Source organism: Balaenoptera physalus (assembly GCF_965194825.1).
Source record: "Balaenoptera physalus genome assembly, chromosome: 13".
Taxonomy (NCBI): Eukaryota; Metazoa; Chordata; class Mammalia; order Artiodactyla; family Balaenopteridae; genus Balaenoptera; species Balaenoptera physalus.
In genome coordinates, this window is record NC_138892.1 from 68,196,641 (window position 1) to 68,208,642 (window position 12,002).

At 33.9% G+C, this 12,002-nt stretch overlaps 1 protein-coding gene across 8 annotated transcripts in view; it reads right to left on the reverse strand.

Annotated features, from left to right (window-relative positions):
- The window catches only part of ARID2 (AT-rich interaction domain 2), a 180,487-nt gene that overhangs the window by 146,292 nt on the left and 22,193 nt on the right, over window positions 1-12,002 (reverse strand). The gene's annotated exons all lie outside the window — the stretch shown is intronic.

A 12,002-nucleotide genomic window follows, 5' to 3' on the forward strand; every position in this document is an offset into this window, starting at 1 on the left:
TAATCAAAATTAAAAACTCCTCCCCTTCCCCAAAAAATATGAAAGGACAAACTACAGACTGGAAGAAAATATTTGCAAATCACATATCTGACAGTATTCTGAATATATAAAGAACTCTCAAAAATTAAATATAAGAAAAACAACCCAATAAAAAAAGTGCACAAAGAATATGAATGGACACCTCATCAAAAAAAGATATATGAATTCCATATAAGTACATGATAAGTACTCAAAATCACTGGCATTAGGAAAAAGCAAATTTTAGTACAATAAGATATTACTACACACCTACTAGGATAGCTAAAATTAAAGACTGACCATCAATTGTTGGTGAAAATGTGGATCAACTAGAACTCATAACAAATGCTATTTTACAAAATGTAAAATACTACGATCATACTGGAAATCAGTTTGACAGCTTCTTAAAAAGTTACACATACACTTACCATATTACCCAGCCATTTCACTCCTACAGAAACGAAAGCGTAAACCCATTAAAAGATTTACGTAAAAATGTTCATAGTGGCTTTTATGGTAATAGCCAAAAATCAGAAATAACCCAGTTGTGGTATATCCATACAACAGAACACCATTCGGCAATTAAACAAGAATGAACTTTGATACATGCAACAACATAGATGGATCTCCAAATAATTTTCCTGAGTGAAAGACAACAGACCAATACGAAAAGAAAAAAGAAAAGAAAACCAGGGACATATTGTATGAAAATTCTAGAAAATGCAAACTAATTTGGAATTTTTAAAAAACTTAATGGTTGCCTAGGAATAAGTGGGAGGAAAGATTACCAAGGGGCAGAAGACTTTTGAGAGTGATGAATGTGTTCATTACTTCGTGGTGATGATTTCACAGGTGTATACACATGGCAAAACTCCCAAACTGGATACTTTATACATGTTCAGTTTATTGTATATTAGTTATTTCTCAATAAAGCTGTTTTTATAAACATACTGGAGAATAAAAAGACAAGAACAGTTTGTGAAAGTATTTGCGAATCATATATTTGATAAAGAATTTATATCCAGGATGTTTAAAGAACTCACAAAATTCAATAAGAAGAAACCCAAAAAACAAATGTGCAGAAGATCTGAACAGCTACTTCACTAAAGAAGATACACAGATAGCAAATAAACAATGCTCAGATATGGGCTTTGGTCCCTGAAAAGGTAAAAATCCAGCACCATCTGCTGGTTGTTGGCTCCTTCTTAGTCATTTAGTTAAAAGAATAATTAGATACTATTACATATTTTTTAGAACGGCTAAAATTCAAAAACGAACAACACCAAGCCCTAGCAAGGAGGAGGGGCAATTGGAACCCTCTCATAAACTGCTGATGGGAATGCGAAAATGCTTCAGCCATTCTGAAAAAGTTTCACATTTTCTTACACAATTAAATACATATTTTCAGTATGACCCAGTAATTTCTTTTTTCTTTTAATGACCAAGTAATTTCACTCCTTGGTATTTACCCAAATAAAGTGAAAATTTCTGTTGACACAAAAACTTACATGGGAATATAGTAATTTTAATCACCAAAAACTGGAAACAACCTAAATCTCCCTAAGCTAGGAAATGATAAAGAATCTTCAGTATGGATTCTACTTAGCAATGAAAAGGAGTGAACTATTAATACAGGCAATATGTATAAATCTCATATGCATTGTGCTAAATAAAAGAGGCCAGACTGAAAAGACTATATATGGTATGATTCCATTAATATGATAGTCTTAAAAAGGCAAAATTTGTGGCATAAAACATATTACTGGTTGCCAGGGTCAGAAAATGAAATGTTGCATTACCGACAGACACAGAACAATTTTGGGAGTGATGGAAATATTCTGTATCTTCTTTTTTTGTGGTGCTTATACAACTGTTTCCATTTGTCAAAAGAGGCAGAGCAGTACACTAAAAAGGGTAAATTTTACTGTGTATAAATTGTATTTAATTTTTAAAAATGGGAAAAACAGTTTCACTGCTTAAATAATGTCAAGCAAAAAAACTCTAGCTACATAAAGCCAGAAATTTCCTCCTAATCTACGTCTTCTCTTCTTCATTTCATATTTTATACAATCATTGTTTTGGGTTCCACTAGCAAGTATAATCAGGAAGCATAAGATAAGAGTAGAAAATGAGGCTTTAATAAAGGTAAAGGCTAGATCTAAAGATATATTCTAAAAATAAACTTAAATAGTTAAGTAAAATAGTCTTTTAGATGAAAAACTAGATAAAACATAATGATCACTTAAACTGCTTTAGGAAGCTGGAATGATATCCGGTTTATTTTCTATTTTCACATCTGAGTACAAAACACACAAAGCACGTAGTAAATAGCTTTTAAGTGATCTTTTCTATCTGCAATAATCTATAAATATTAAATACCCCAACAATGAAATGGTTCTGTATGTCAACCCAAATATACCCCCAAACCAAAAAATAGAGAAAGCTCATGAACTACATATAAAAGTGACAAACTCTCCACATCTCAGTTCTCTCAAGAGCAATCTCTAAATTTCCTTCTTCAGTAATTTCCCTCTTCTCCAGGCAAAACATTCTATGACCTTAATGAAATGTATTGTTGCCAAAATATCTCAGTATAATTTTTGTCCTCAAGAGTCAATAGTTATCCACAATTCCTATAAACCTATTAAAACTTCTCATTGGAGAAATCATCCTGTTCTTTCTCCAACATTATATACATAAAACACTTACTGCAGTACCCAGGATACAGTGAGCACTCAATAAATAGTAGCTGTTATAGATCACAATACTTTACAAGTCAATTATATTGCTATCATAAAAGGTTTTCAAAATGAACTGTAACCAGAACAGCACAATTTTATACATGAAGAAAGAGACATAAATTGTTAGATACATTTATCTTCTTCTTATCTGTTCATAAAACTACTCTAATACTGCAAGATGTTCTGAGAACTTTAAAGAAATTTAATAATCACTTAGAGCCATTACCTGTAAAAGTAAGATATGGGTTTTGGTCCCTGAAAAAGGTAAAAGACCAGCACCATCTGCTGGTTATTGGCTCCTTCTTATGAATCCTACTCTGGAGGTGACACTAAGATAATATAAACATTGCTGAATCTCAGAATCCAGTTCAACAACACTTAAAGACACCGATAATGGTAGGGCATAGTTAGGGAGTCACAGAGCATAGGAAAACCAGCAACCACTGATTAGGAGAATAAACTGGGGTTAGGAATTCTAGTTGTGTGCCCTTTTATTAGGCTGGATTTTCTTAGGTAGATTACTGCCCATGCTACCATTACTTTAGTGCAGGAAACCAGCAGAAACAGCCAGACATCGGGACTAAAACAGAAGAGAGGGACGCACCTTACCACTGTGCGCAATGCCTACAGAGAAGTGTCCCTAAGAAACAGAAGCAACACGTGGGTAAACTGCCAAGAGTGGATGAACTCAGTATATGTCCATTTCTCACTCTCTGCATTAACTAGCATCTGAGAAGTATAAAAGAGTAACAAATAGAGTGGAAAATAAAGCAACACCGGAGCATCACTAATACAGGGAGTGTGGACAAACACCTACACCCAAATGCATGAGAAATAACTTACTCAAAGAAGGAGCAGAACTAATCCCAAAAACAATTAAAATAAAAAAATGTTTTAATGTTTGGCCGCACCACGCAGCATGTGGGATCTTTGTTCCCCGACCAAGGATCGAACCTGCACCCACTGCAGCAGAAGCGCAGGGTCTTAATCACTGGACCACCAGGAAAATCACCCCAAAATAATTCTGAACAATCATAATAAATAGCCTTAGGGAAACATGGGAAAATATTAGAAGCATGAAGCAGGAATACCCAATTAAGAAGATACTGGCTATAAAAATACACATAATCAATGAAATAAAGAATGTTTAAATGGTTGGAATAACAGAATGGAGAGAAGTGCAAAACAATTTAGTAATCATTAAGGCTGAGTCCAGGAAATGTCCCAAAGAGCATCAGAAAGCAATGAAAACAGGAACACTAAAAAAAAGAAAAAGCAATACAGCGAAAAAAGTTAAAGCAATATAGGGAAAGTAGTGTAAGTGTAAATATCTATCTAATAGGAATTCCATAAGCAAAGAAAAGGATAAATGAAAGGGAAAAATTTGAAAAACTAATGGCTAAGAATTTCACAAGATTCAATATATGATCACAGATTGAAATGGCTTAGAGTGCTAAGAACATAAGAAAAAAGCCTATACCTAAACATACTAGAGTGAAATTTAAGCCTTTCTAAGACAAAATATATATATATGTGTGTATATATACATACACACACACATATGTATCTATTCAAAAGCTTCTGACAAGGAGGGAAGGGGGAGGTCACGTACAAAAGAAAATCGGAAATGAAAAAGAAATTACGACCAACACCACAGAAACACAAAAGGTCATAAAAGATTACTGTGAACAATCTTATATTTGTATTTGTATGGAAATATGTATGGAAATATGTTAATATAAATGTTTCAGACATTACATGAAATTTCTAAAAATCTTATATGTTCTGGTATAATGTTATAAGTAATAATCCTAGTTATTACTTTAAAATGTATATCTCAGAAATAACTAATTTTCTTGTCAACTGCATTATTATGAACTTTCATCAAATCTTTTACCGTGGTCATTTTTAAGTCTTTTGTCATTTACAGACAGTTCTGGGTGTACTCTGATGATTTTGCAAATATGTTCCTATAAAAGGGTTTCATCTTCAAGAAATTCATGGAAAAGACTCTGACAAGTACAGGTTTCTGGTAACTGACTGTACTGCTGAACTGAATGAATAAGCATTTTCAGAACTCTGATGAAAAACTGATGAACTCATAAAAGTGCTAACAAAAGATCAAGATGAAAAAAAACAATTAATTACATGGGACTGAGTGAACTGATGAGGATGAGTATAATTTTTGTGACTTTCTGTCTGAATTAAAAAAAAAAAAATCCCACAAGGACTCAGAGGCAAAGAATATACAAATCAATTTTCACTGCAAAGTAAAGGAGCTGTTACAGTGGAGGATTACTGGACTGAATGTCAATATTATGACATAGTATGAGTGTGTTTCATGTTTGGTAATTGCAATCATTGTTGCTTTTGTTGTGGTCATCCATGTACAATGCTTGGTGTCAGTCTATTTATCTCTTGTAAAAATAAAATACAGTGTGTGTGTGTGAAAAAAAAAAAAAAAAAGTAAAATTATGGACAACGTTCATAAGATAAAATGAACCAACTTATTATTTATTAGGCTATGGAACACCCTTTGGAACATGAGCAAGTTCAGTGTAAGAAAAATTAGAAAAATATACTGAATGTAATATATTATCCCTCCCCCTGAGAAGTAATACTGACATGAAATATAAATGGGACTCAAAACAATCTGGATGTTATGTTTATCAGAGCCATAGAGAATAGAATACACACAGTCTGACACCAAAAATAAAAACTGTAACTTCTACAGCTTATCTCAAAGTCTCATGTACCAACTGCCTAACCCAGTGAATATCGATGAATTACCTGGCTCATACTACCGATGTGATAGTTGTTTAAATAAACTAGACCTTATGCTTGCCTCTATATAAAACTGACTAAATCTAATAAACCAAAAGTAATTAAAGAAAAAAAAAAAAAAAAAAAAAAGATTACTGTGAACAATTACACTCCAAAAAAATGGACAACCAAGAAAAAGTGGACAAATTCCCAGAATTGTACAATCTCCCAAAACTGAACCAGGAAGAAACAGATCAATTACTAGAACTGAAGCTGAATCATTAATTTTAAATTCCCAACAGAAAAAAGTCCAGGACCAGATGGCTTCACAGGTGAATTCTACCAAACATTTAGAGAACAGTTAAACCTATCTTTCTCAAGCTATTCCAAAACACTGCAGAGGAAGAAATGCTTCTGAACTCATTCTACAAGACCAGCATCACCCTAATACCAAGATAGACAAAGGTATCACAAAAAAAGGTTACCAGCCAATATCAATGACAAACATACATGCAAAAATTCTCATCAAAATACCAGCAAACCGAATTCAACAATACATTAAAAGGATCATACACCATGATCAAGTGGGATTTATCCAGAGGTGCAAGGATGTTTCAGTATGTTTGGATATGTCTCCTCAGGCAAGGGAACCAAGCAGCAAAACAATCAATATGATACACCACATTAACTGAAAAATAAAAATCATATAATCATCTCTATAGATGCAAGAAAAGCTTTTGACAAAATTCAACATCAATTATGATAAAAAAAAACTCTCAACAAAGTGGGTACAGAGGGAACATACCTCAACATAATAAAGGTCATATATGATAAGCCCATAGCTAACACCATACTCAACATTGAAAAACTGAAAGCATTTCCTTTAAGATCAGGAACAAGAAAAGGATGCCCACTCTCACCACTTTTATTCCACACAACAATGGAAGCCCTAACCACATCAATCAAACAATAAAAGGAATCCAAATTGAAAAGAAAGAAGTAAAACTGTCACTGTTTGCAGATGACATGATACTATATATACACAGAAAGTCCTAAAGATGCCACCAAAAAACTACTGGAACTCATCAATGAATTTGGTAAAGTAGCAGGACATAAAATTAATATGCAGAAATCTGTTGCATTTCTATACACTAACAACAAAGTATCAGGAAGAGAAATTAAGACAGCAATCCCATTCACAATTGCATCAAAAAGAACAAAATACCTAGAAATAAATCTAACTAAGGAGGTAAAAGACGCGTGCTCAGAAAACTGTAAGACACTGATTAAAGAAATTAAAGACAACACAAACAGATGGAAAGATATACCGAGTGCCTGGAGTGAAAGAATCAGTATTGTTAAAATGACCATATTACTCAAAGCAATCTACAGATTCAATGCAATCCCTATCAAAATACCTATGGCATCTTTCACAGAACTAGGACAAATAATTCCAAAATTTGTATGGAAACACAAAAGAACCCAAACAGCCAATACAATCTTGAGAGAGAACAAAGCTGGAGGTATCACACTCCCTGATTTCAAACTACACTACAAGTTACAGTCGCCAAAACAGTATGGTACTGGCACAAAAACAGACATATAGATCAATGGAACAGAACAGAGGGCCCAGAAATGAACCCACACTTATACGGACAATTAATCTACAACAAAGGACACAAGAATCTACAATGGAGAAAACATAGCCTTTTCAATAAATGGTGTTTGGAAAACTGAACAGCTACATGCAAAAGAATCAAACTGAACTACTCTCTTACACCATGCAAAAAAATACATTCAAACTGGATTAAAGACTTACTTAAACATGAGACCTGAAACCATAAAACTTCTAGAAGAAAACATAGGCAATACTCCCTTTGATATCGGTCTTAGTAATATTTTTTTGGATATGTCTCCTCAGGCAAGGGAACCAAGCAAAAACAATCAAATGGAACTACATCAAATTGAAAAGCTTTTGCACAGCAAAGGAAGCTGTCAACACAATGAAAAGGCTGCCTACTGAATGGAGAACATATTTGCCAACAATATAGCTGATAAGCGGTTAATATCCAAACTATACAAGGAACTCAAACAACTCAATATCAAAAAAACATACAGGGCTTCCCTGGTGGTGCGGTGGTTGAGAGTCTGCCTGCCAATGCAGGGGACACGGGTTCGAGCCCTAGTCTGGGAGGATCCCACATGCCGCGGAGCGGGTGGGCCCGTGAGCCACAATTACTGAGCCTGCGCATCTGGAGCCTGTGCTCCGCAACAAGAGGCCGCGACAGTGAGAGGCCCGCGCACCGCGATGAGGAGTGGCCCCCGCTTGCCGCAACTAGAGAAGGCCCTCGCACAGAAAAGAAGACCCAGCACACCCAAAAATAAATAAATAAATAAAAATTAAATTAAAAAAAAAAAAATACAACAAAAAATGGGCAGAGGATCTGAATCGACATTTTTCCAGAGAAGAAATACAGATGGCCAATGAGCACATGAAAAGATGCTCAACATCACTAATCATTGGGGATATACAAATCAAAACCACAATGAGATATCACCTCACACCTTTCAGAATGGCTGTCATCAAAAAGACAACAAATAACAAGTATTGGTGAGGATGTGGAGAAAAGTAAACCCTGGTGCACTGCTGGTGGGAATGAAATTTGGTGCACCATTATGCAAAACTGTATGGAGATTCCTCAAAATATTAAAAATAGAACTACCACAGGATGCAGAAATTCTACTCCTGGGTATTTATCCAAAGAAAACAAAAGCACTAATTAGAAAGGATATATGCACCGCTATGTTCATTGCAGCATTATTTACAATAGTCAAGATATGATGCATCTCAAGTGCTCATCAACAGATGGATGGATAAAGAAAATGTGGTATATATATATACAATCTAATATTACTCAGCCATAAAAAAGAATGAAGTCTCGCCATTTGTGACAACATGGTTGGACCTAGAGGGTATTACGCTAAGTGAAATAAGTCAGACTGAGAAAGACAAACGTATGATTTCACTCATTATGTGGAATCTAAAAAACAAAATAAATGAACAAATATAACAAAAAAGAACCAGAGTTATAGATACAGAGAACAAACAGGTGGTTGCCTGATAGGACAGGGATGGGGGAGGAAAGAAAAAGGTGAGGGAGATTAAGGGGTACAAATTTCCAGTTGCAAAATGTTAAATGAGTCTCTGGTATAAAATGTACAGTGTGGGGAATATAGTCAATAACCAAGTATTATCTTTGTATGGCGACATATTGTAACTAGACTTATCATGGTAATCATTTAGAAATATATAGAAAAAAAACACTATGTTGTGTAACAGGAACTAATGTAGTGTTGTAGGTCAATTATACTTCAAAAACAAACATACAAACAAACTCATACAAAAAGAGATCAGATTTGCACTTACCAGAGGCAGGGGATGGGGGGAGGGAGAATTGGATGAAGGCAATCAAAAAGTACTACAAACTTCCAGTTATAAGATAAATACGTACTAGGGATGTAATGTACAACATGATAAACACAATTAACACTGCTGTACGTTATACATGAAAGTCGTTAAGAGAATAAATCTCAAAGGTTGTCACCACAAAAAAAAGGTTTTTTCCTATGTCTTAATTTTATATCTATATGAAATGTTCACTAAACTTACTGTGATAACCATTTCATGATGCAAGTCAAATCATTATGCTGTACACCTTAAACTTACACAGTGCTGTATGTCAATTACATCTCAATAAAACTGGAGAAAAATAAAGCTTCTGACAAGGAAGGTGAGGAGATCACACACAAAAGAACAAGATCAACAATCAAATGTTCTCAAAAGCAACACCAGAACAACAAAAGAACAATGAAATCTTATCCTCAAAATACTGAAGGGAAAAAAACCCATACTCATTTTTATATGAAGGTAAATATCACTTAAATATGAGTGATAAATGAAGATATTCTAGGCATACAGTATCTCAAAGTTGACCACAAAAAGACCTTCTTTCAAAGAACTTTTGAAGAATGTAATCTAGCAAGAAGAAAAATGAATCCAGAAAAAATAAAATAAAATATGGCAATTAAGGGAAAATCTTAGAAGATTTATCTTCTTAAAAAATGTATATCCATAAGAATCCATTATTAAAACATCACATCACCCTTATTCCAACAAAACAGGGGTGGCAAGGAGAGTACGTGAAGGTTCTTGGAATTTATTGGTCAGGTAAGAGAGAGAACATACAGATTAAATTTAGACACTGAAAACATACAGTATAAAATGGGAGAGCTAACAATAATCACATTAAATATAAATGGGTTAAACTCAGAAGATGTATTCTTAGATTAAATGTAAAACCAAGATTCAAGAAAAATGAAAAATAAAGGGACACGAAAAAAGTACATGAAAAGTATGAACCAAAAGAAAGCCACTGTTAATATCAAAAGAACTAAAAATCAAGGGGGTGGGAATAGGAAGAATAAGAAACAAATACGAATATTATATACTGTTAAAAAGATAAAATGAGTGTGAATATGTATGTACAACCTCAATGTACATAAGTAACAACTGAAAAATTTGGTGCAGAAGCAATAGATCGACAATTCTAACTGGAGCTTCTTAACTTGCCTTTGAAAAATTATGAAGCAATAAAAAAAGGGCAAAGATTTGAAAAATGCTACCTTGAAAGACTGATAACATATGGCATTACAACAAACATAAATTATATTCTTTGTGAACTTACACAGAACATTCTTGTAGACTATTAGAAAATCTAAGAAGCTGGACTAAACCTACCCTGATTTAATGAAATGTCCTCAATGGTTGTTTTCCACATTAATAATTTCCTAATATATTTCCAATTATTTATATTCTATGTTTTTCTCAAGAAAGGACTATGTATTATGTCAAAAGACAGTGTAAGCTTTCTGCCTATTTAGACTCCAGAAAAACAAAACTTGTGTTTCTTAAGAGATCACTTTATCAATGGAAATACAGTGACTATATTAGAAAAACTACTGCAGAGTAAATACGTTTCTCATTGAATGTCCTTACTAACGGTTAAGGAACCACATTGGCTATTCAAGTTCAAGAATATAAAATAATCCACAAATTAAAGGTCTAATTGAAATGCTTTCTCAAATTGTGTTCAGATGACAACAGTAGCAAGAATTTGCAATGAAGTATTAATATTAAATAAAGTCTAATCCTACCAACACTCCATACTAAACATTTGCTAATTCACCTATCAAGGTTCATAATCTTCAGCTTTTAACACTAAAAACTTTAACAAAGTCTCCAAATTGTATTTAAGTAAGAACACTTTTCTGCACAGCCTACCTAATTAACAATTCGAAAATGCTGGCTTAGGGATCTTTGTGAAGGAAACCAGTCCTTAGCCAATCATCCCAAACTCTGCAATGAAAGAGGACTAGATATTTCTTTAGGAGTTTCAACTCCTTTTCCTTGTAATAATGATGCAGGGAAAGGAATGGACTGCGCTTTTCTACTTAATTCAGGCTGCAGTTTGGAAGGCTGAAGCCTCCCCGTTAGGCAACAAAGGGAATATTCCTGAATTTTCTCCGAATATCAGAGAGAGAGTTCCATATTTTTGCCCATGTTATAACCTCCTCTGCTCTTACAGGCAAAGGTAAACCCATGCCTTGGATGTTACGGGTAAGGAAGTTTAGGAAAAAATTAATGCCATTCAAAATGCTGCATTATTATTATTTGGGAATGCCTGTCCTCTATTTGTAGTCAGAATGTTGCTCATTTACATATTTCTTCACACATTAAGATGAGTTAGGGTAGAGGCCATTTTTACTAGCCCTAACTTTTGTGATCACTATTTAAAAATCACTCACAAAAGGAGAAAATATAGAAATGTCCAAACCAAATCAAATCAGTTTAGCGTCAAAATAAGATTTCAAGTAACAGCAAAGCCCTTTAAGGAGAAGATTTTTATTAAGATATGACCCTAAGCATATTCCACTAGACCATTTTCCTTACTCCCAAACACTCCTTTCCAAAATAATCCACACATACTAGTCACACAAATGTGTGCCCAGGAATACCCAATATTAGAAAACATACTCTAAAGGACTCTAAATGGATGTACACCTGTCTTCAGTTCAGCCTGTTTTCATCATAAGTGTATATACTTATTCCCACTAGACCCTATTTCACATGATTTTGGAAAAACAGAAAGGAATAAAGATTGCTAAGTTACTGGAGCTAATAAACAGAAGTGCTGAGTTCCAGAGCTTGTTAAGAAAAAAAAAAAAAAAGTGAACTTAGAAATGAAGTTGGAAAAAGTTCCTTCCAGCATAGAGATAGAAGATAAACTGAATTAATAATCTACGTAAAATCCAAAATTCCACATGACTGTAAACTAATGATGGTGGCCCTACACTCAAAAAAATAAAGTGTAGAGATACTATACATAGAAAATCCTAAAGAGGCCACCAGAAAACTACTAG